This window comes from Myotis brandtii, unplaced genomic scaffold, assembly GCF_000412655.1.
Source record: "Myotis brandtii unplaced genomic scaffold, ASM41265v1 scaffold48, whole genome shotgun sequence".
In the NCBI taxonomy this organism is placed as follows: domain Eukaryota; kingdom Metazoa; phylum Chordata; class Mammalia; order Chiroptera; family Vespertilionidae; genus Myotis; species Myotis brandtii.
The window spans coordinates 10,157,676-10,164,085 of NW_005368341.1; positions in this window are offsets into that span (position 1 = coordinate 10,157,676).

Here is a 6,410-nt window from a genome sequence, read left to right on the forward strand (position 1 = left end):
GATATATATACTAGGACTGATCCAACCAAATATGTATTGAACCTCAAAGGAATCTCCCTTGAAAAATAATCTTCAGAACAAATTTACTAAGCACAAGAAAATTGGGCTCATTACTTTACAATCGTATTTTTCATTTTTAACTGAAATTTCTCTCAAGTAAGCCGCTCACTGTTAGGTCTGATCAAGTAATCGAGTCAATACCGCCTCCCCGGGAACTGACCTTTAGGCCTTTTGCTTAGACAACATTCCACTTGCTCAGACCATTATCTCTCCCCTCCGGACTTTCCCAAGATCTGGACTCCCCCAGAGAGTTCCCTGCCTAGAGTCCTTTAAAACCTCTAATTTCCCACCCGTGGGTGCTGGTGCCATTTGGAGGCTCAGCCCATCTGATATCCAGACAACCTAATAAACTTATAATCCCTTACCACTTTTGGCCTCTTGCATTCCTCCTTTGGCGACCCTAACACTCACTAATCTACATGTATAAAAGCTTAAGCAACCATTAAGACTGAACGACCAGAACAATCAGAACAACCCATTGACCAATTGCTATGATGTGCGTTGACCACCAGGGGGCAGATGCTCACCACAGGAGCTGCCCCTGGTGATCAGTGTGCTCCCACAGCAGGAGCGCCACTCAGCCAGAAGCCCGGGCTCACGGCTGGTGAGCACAGCTGTGGTGGTGGGAGCCTCTCCTGTCTCCGTGGCAGCACTGTGGAGCAGCGAGCGACAAGCAGCGAGCAGCGAGTGGCAGGTGGCGAGCAGCACCAGGATGAGCAGGAGCAGAGCAGCGCCCGGCCCAGCTCAGGCTCCTCCCAAGCCGCCTGCCACTTTGCATACTGCTACATCCCCTGAAGGGTCCCGGATTGCAATAGGGTGGAGTCCAGGCTGAGGTACCCCAACGGGTGCACGAATCCATGCACTGGGCCTTTATATATATATACTAGAGGCCTGGTGCACAAATTCATGCACGGGTGGGGTTCCTTGGCCTGGCCAGCAATCAGGGCTGATCGGGGCCATCTTGCCCAGTCCCAATTGGGGCCGGCCGGCTGGGGGTTAGGACCACAGGAAGTTGGCTGGGCATGGGAGGTTGGCTGTGGGAGCACACTGACCACCAGGGGGCAGCTCCTGCATTAAGCGTCTGCCCCCTGCTGGTCAGTGCACGTCATAGCGACAGGTCATTTGGTCGACCAGACCTAACGGTCACTTAGGCTTATATATATATATATAAAGCTAATATGCTAAGTATCCCTCCAACCACCCGACCAGTCGCTCTGACATACACTGAACACCAGGGGACAGACGCTCAATACAGGAGCTGCCATGACGCGCACTGACCATTTACAAAGAAATGGTACCATGGACCTGGTGCTGACAAAGCAACACTCGACTTCCCCCAAGTGGGACGCAGGCCCTGCCACCACCCCAGAGTGCAGAGTGACAGCCCACCAAATCGCAGCCAATACTGCCATGACCCCATGGTGTAAAATGTGGCCCACAGCCCAGCCCAGCCCAGAAATGGTTGCTGTGGGCGCCGGGTAATAATGTCACATAGCAATGCCCAGCTTCCTCTCCCTAGCGACTAGCCTCCTTGGAGTTTCTTCAGCCCAGGAACATGACTTGCTTTATAGCCAGGTGCAAACATTGTACACTTTAACCAAATGTCTGTGAAGCATTTGCACGTGCCTCATTTTATTTGATCCTCACAGAAGTCCTAGAGTAGGTAGATAGGAGACTTGGTAGAATCCTATTTTCTTTTCATTAGCCGGAAAATGGAGATTTAGAAAGTTTAGAAACTTGACCCGACTGAAAAGAAGTAAGAAATGGTGGACCTTGTAAATGACTTCAGGTTTTCTCACTGCACAGAATATAGTCAAACACGGCTGCAGTTAAATATTTTACCCTTTGTTCTTCCTGCGTGATCTACAATAAGAATCTGCTCCGTGTTCATATGTACTGCTGTGTTGCTGACAATTACCTGAAAGAGAAGATGGGGTGCTTCACTGGGCTGGAAAAAGGTTTAGCTAAATCAGAAAGCGGGTCTAATTAAGCAAGTTTATTCTATGTAGATAAAAGGCTAAATTGACTTGTGCATGTGCGGTACATATAAAGCTCCCACTGGTGCCATTCGTACGTGTGTTTTGATCTGTCATTGTCAATCGTGAATTTGGTTGACACTTCTATTACAGAGAAAGGGCAAATAGTGATATTAAAATATTTCTTCTAATTAATTTCCTTTCAATGTGCATGAATCCGTGTACCAGGCCACTAGTCTATTAACAACAACAATAATAATAATAATAATAACAATAACAACAGAAGTAAAGGTTCAGAACTTCTACATGCAGGTAGTAAGCTCACTGCTCTACATTTACTGTCTCATTTTACAAATGAGGAATTTCAGTAGTAGTGAGAATAAATAAATTCCTCAATGTCAAATGATCTGAACTTAAATTCAATCTTAGTGTTAAAGCCCATGTTCTTTACTGAAATGCTAGCTTGTCTCTTGTTTCTAAAACTTAAATTTATCAGTAAAAGGCCAAATTTGATACTAATGAGAACATTCAAAACATACTTCTGTATTGAAGACAAATACAAAAGTAGTTCAAACTACTTTATTTCTTGGCAGGCCATCTTGAAATCAATTCATAGCTACCTTCAGTATTTACTTGGGAAAGGATAGTGCTCATTTCTTTTTATTACTGACTTTATGGAGAGAAAGAGAGAGAAACATCAATGTGAGAGGGTAACATCAATTGGTTGCCTCCTACACACTCCCTAACCTGGGATCAAAACCACAACCTGGGTGTATGCCCTGACCAGGAATACAACCCACCACCTTCTGGGATGATGCTCCAACCAGCTGAGCCACTCCAAGCCAGGCAGGTAGTGCTCATTTTAAATGTAAAAGTTCAGTTTTGTTTGTTAAAAACAAAACAATACAACCACCCTGTATACTAAAATTACACCAATCTTTATCCCTGAATGCAAACATATGACTTGAAGGACTGTGTGCCCATTCATCTTCATATTGTCAGCATCTAGCAGAGTATCTACCATATAATTAGTGCTCAATAAAAATATTAAGAAGAATCAAGAAAAATATTTGCTTCAGCTAAGTCCATCTTTTTTGTGTGAATATGCTTTAAAATGTCAAATAATGCTGTTAATGGGAATTTCTCATGTCTATTCAACAGACTAAAATTGAGTACAGTACCTGCTATCTATCTCTACTCCACCTTGTATTAGGCACTAGCAACACAGCACACACACACACACACACACACACACCACAAGATTCAGCCCCTCATAGAAATCTACTTTTTAGGGCAGTGATGGCGAACCTATGACACGCGTGTCAGAGGTGACACGCGAACTCATTTTTTGGTTGACTTTTCTGTTAAATGACATTTAAATGTATAAAATAAATATCAAAAATATAAGTCTTTGTTTTACTATGGTTGCAAATATCAAAAAAATTCTATATGTGACACGGCACCAGATTTAAGTTAGGGTTTTTCAAAATGCTGACACGCTGAGCTCAAAAGGTTCGCCATCACTGCTTTAGGGGAATGATAATCAAGTCCTTAATTAGTCTTTCCTCCTTATTCTCTTCCTCGGTGGAGTTATGAAGTGATTTAAAGGAAAAGTACCTCCAGATCTTTTCATCTTCTGGATGATTCTTTGAGGTTGATATGGAAGCAGCAATTAGATAAAATGCATCCAAGTTACCCAGACAGTTGATGGCAGAACCAAAGCTGGACTCATTACTTCAGTCTACGGTATACTTTTTTATTTGCTTACGTATCACCTCTATTTTTACCTCTGTCTTTTCTTAGAAACATGCTACAGAAATTTTCAGGAATATGAGGATTTTTGAAGAAATGTAGACTATTGGGAATTCTTAATGTTACTTGCTTTAACCAGTTAATTTTGGCCTTCACTATATTTGACTGTTCTTTAATAAAGTCCCACTGAGAAATGAATAATTGCAATTAGGATCCTGGACTCTCTTCTTTATCCACATCTCCATGCCTTACAAAAAAATTTTTTTCCGTTGTTAAAATAATACACTTTTAACATAAAAAAATTGTAAAATAAAGAACTTTAAAAAAAGATACTGACCTAAATTTCATCACTAAAAAACCATTCTTGTCTATCTACTGAACTTACTAGTATAGTCAACCTTCCAAACCCAACTGTGCTATAATAAAGAATTTGTCTCATCTTTGTCCAGGATTCCTGGCATGGAGCTCCTAAAGGCTTTGGAATTTCCGGAGTGATGTCTTTGTTATGGGAATGAGGTGACTCAGGGTGAGCCTCTAGGATGGGGCTAATCACTAGAAAGTCCTACTACATGATTAGAGGATTGAAACTTTGGGCCAGTGCTTCCTCTGGGTAGGGCTTAGGGGCTGGAGCTTGAGTTCCATCACATGGCCAATGTAATCAAGCATGCCTATATAATGAAACCTCAATAAAAATCCTGGCCACCAAAGCTCAGTGGAGCTTTGTGGTTGGTGAACACATCAAGATGCTTGGAGGAGTGATATGCCCTAACTTCATGGAGAGGGCACAGAAGCCCTGCATCCTTCCTATACCTCATCCTTTGTATATCCTTTATAATAACACTACAAGATTAAGTATATAAAAAACAAAAACAACCCGTTTTCACATTTTGAGGTATTTCTTCCTATTATTATAGCAATTAATTTGCTTTACATAGCTAATATTATGCTGTCACAATTTCCCCCTGCCTTTTTCCTTGTATATTAACATAGATATTTTCCAATGTTATTACAAACTCTTTTCAAGCACATTTTATTGTGTCCATTTCAATGATGCAGGAATGAAGTTATGAAAGACTGAGCAACCTGTCCAAAGCCACTCAGCTAAGGGATGAAGTTGGAATTCAAACCCTCCTGAGACCTCACTTTATTCTCACCTTTTTCTTAATCTTACTCCTTTGTCCCTCTCCCATTAATTCCATAATTCATTTAAAAAATCTTGTGCTTTTAAAAAATATATTTTTTATTTATTTCAGAGAGGAAGGAAGAGGGAGAGGGAGATAGAAACATAAATGCTGAGAGAGAATCATTGATCGACTGCCTCCTGTACATCCCCCACTGAGGGTTGAGCCTGCAGTCTGAGCATGTGACCTGACCAAGAATGGAAACGTGACCTCCTGGTTCATAAGTTGATGCTCAACCACTGAGCCACACCAGCTGGGCTTCTTGTGCTTTTAAGGTAGATTTATTTTAATAGAGGACAGTGCCTCACTCAGAGGGGTGATTCTGTAGTGAAGTTTTAAGGCTGACAGAGGTTATAGAACTTCCAAAGAACCCTAATGATAACTTAGGCAGCTACCCTACTAGTCTGACTTCTATAAAGTTGTCTCTGATATCACACTCCTGACAATATTTTCAACAGGCATTTATTAAAGCTTTATTTTTGTAGGTTGCTGTACTGTTAAGATAGAAAGAGAAATTCCTCGTCATAAAAACATTAATAATAAATACCAAATGAGAAGTACAGATAATGAGCTGGGGAGGGCTAGAAATCATTTCTGACTAGTGTAGACAGAAGGGTTCACAGAAGAGTAAAATTCAGGCTTTTATTTGCCATTGACTTGACACATAGCTAAGTCACTTAATTTTAAATTAAGTCAATTTATTATCACCTGATTACCACTTCAATGTTGCAGCATTGGCTAAATAATGTTAAGAGAAATAACCTCTTTAGAGATTATTAGAATACTAGATAGAGGCCCGGTGCACAAAATTCGTGCACGGGGCAGAAGGTCCCTCAGCCTGGCCTGCACTCTCTTGCAATCCAGGACCCCGCTGGGGATGTCTGACTGCCGATTTAGGCTGCAGGATCGGGCCTAAACTGGCAGTTGGACATCCCTCTCGCAATCCGGGACCGCTGGCTCCTAACTGCTCACCTGCCTGCCTGATCACCCCTAACCACTCTGCCTGCCTGATTACCCCTAACCCCTCTGCCTGCCTGCCTGATTGCCCCTAACCACTCCTCTGCCTACTTGCCCTTAACCACTCTGCCTGCCTGCCTGCCTGATCGCCTCTAACCACTCTGCCTGCCTGCCTGATCGCCCCTAACCACCTTTGCCTCGGCCCCCGCCGCAGCGGCTTTGTCCAGAAGGACATCTGGAAGGACATCCGGAAGGTTGTTTGGCTGACTGGTCTAATTAGCATATTGTGCTTTTATTGTTATAGATTAGAGCAGGGGTCCTCAAACTACGGCCCGCGGGCCACATGCAAATACAAATATTGTATTTGTTCCCGTTTTGTTTTTTTACTTCAAAATAAGATATGTGGAGTGTGCATAGGAATTTGTTCATAGTTTTTTTTTAAACTATAGTCCGGCCCTCCAACGGTCTGAGGGACAGTGAACTG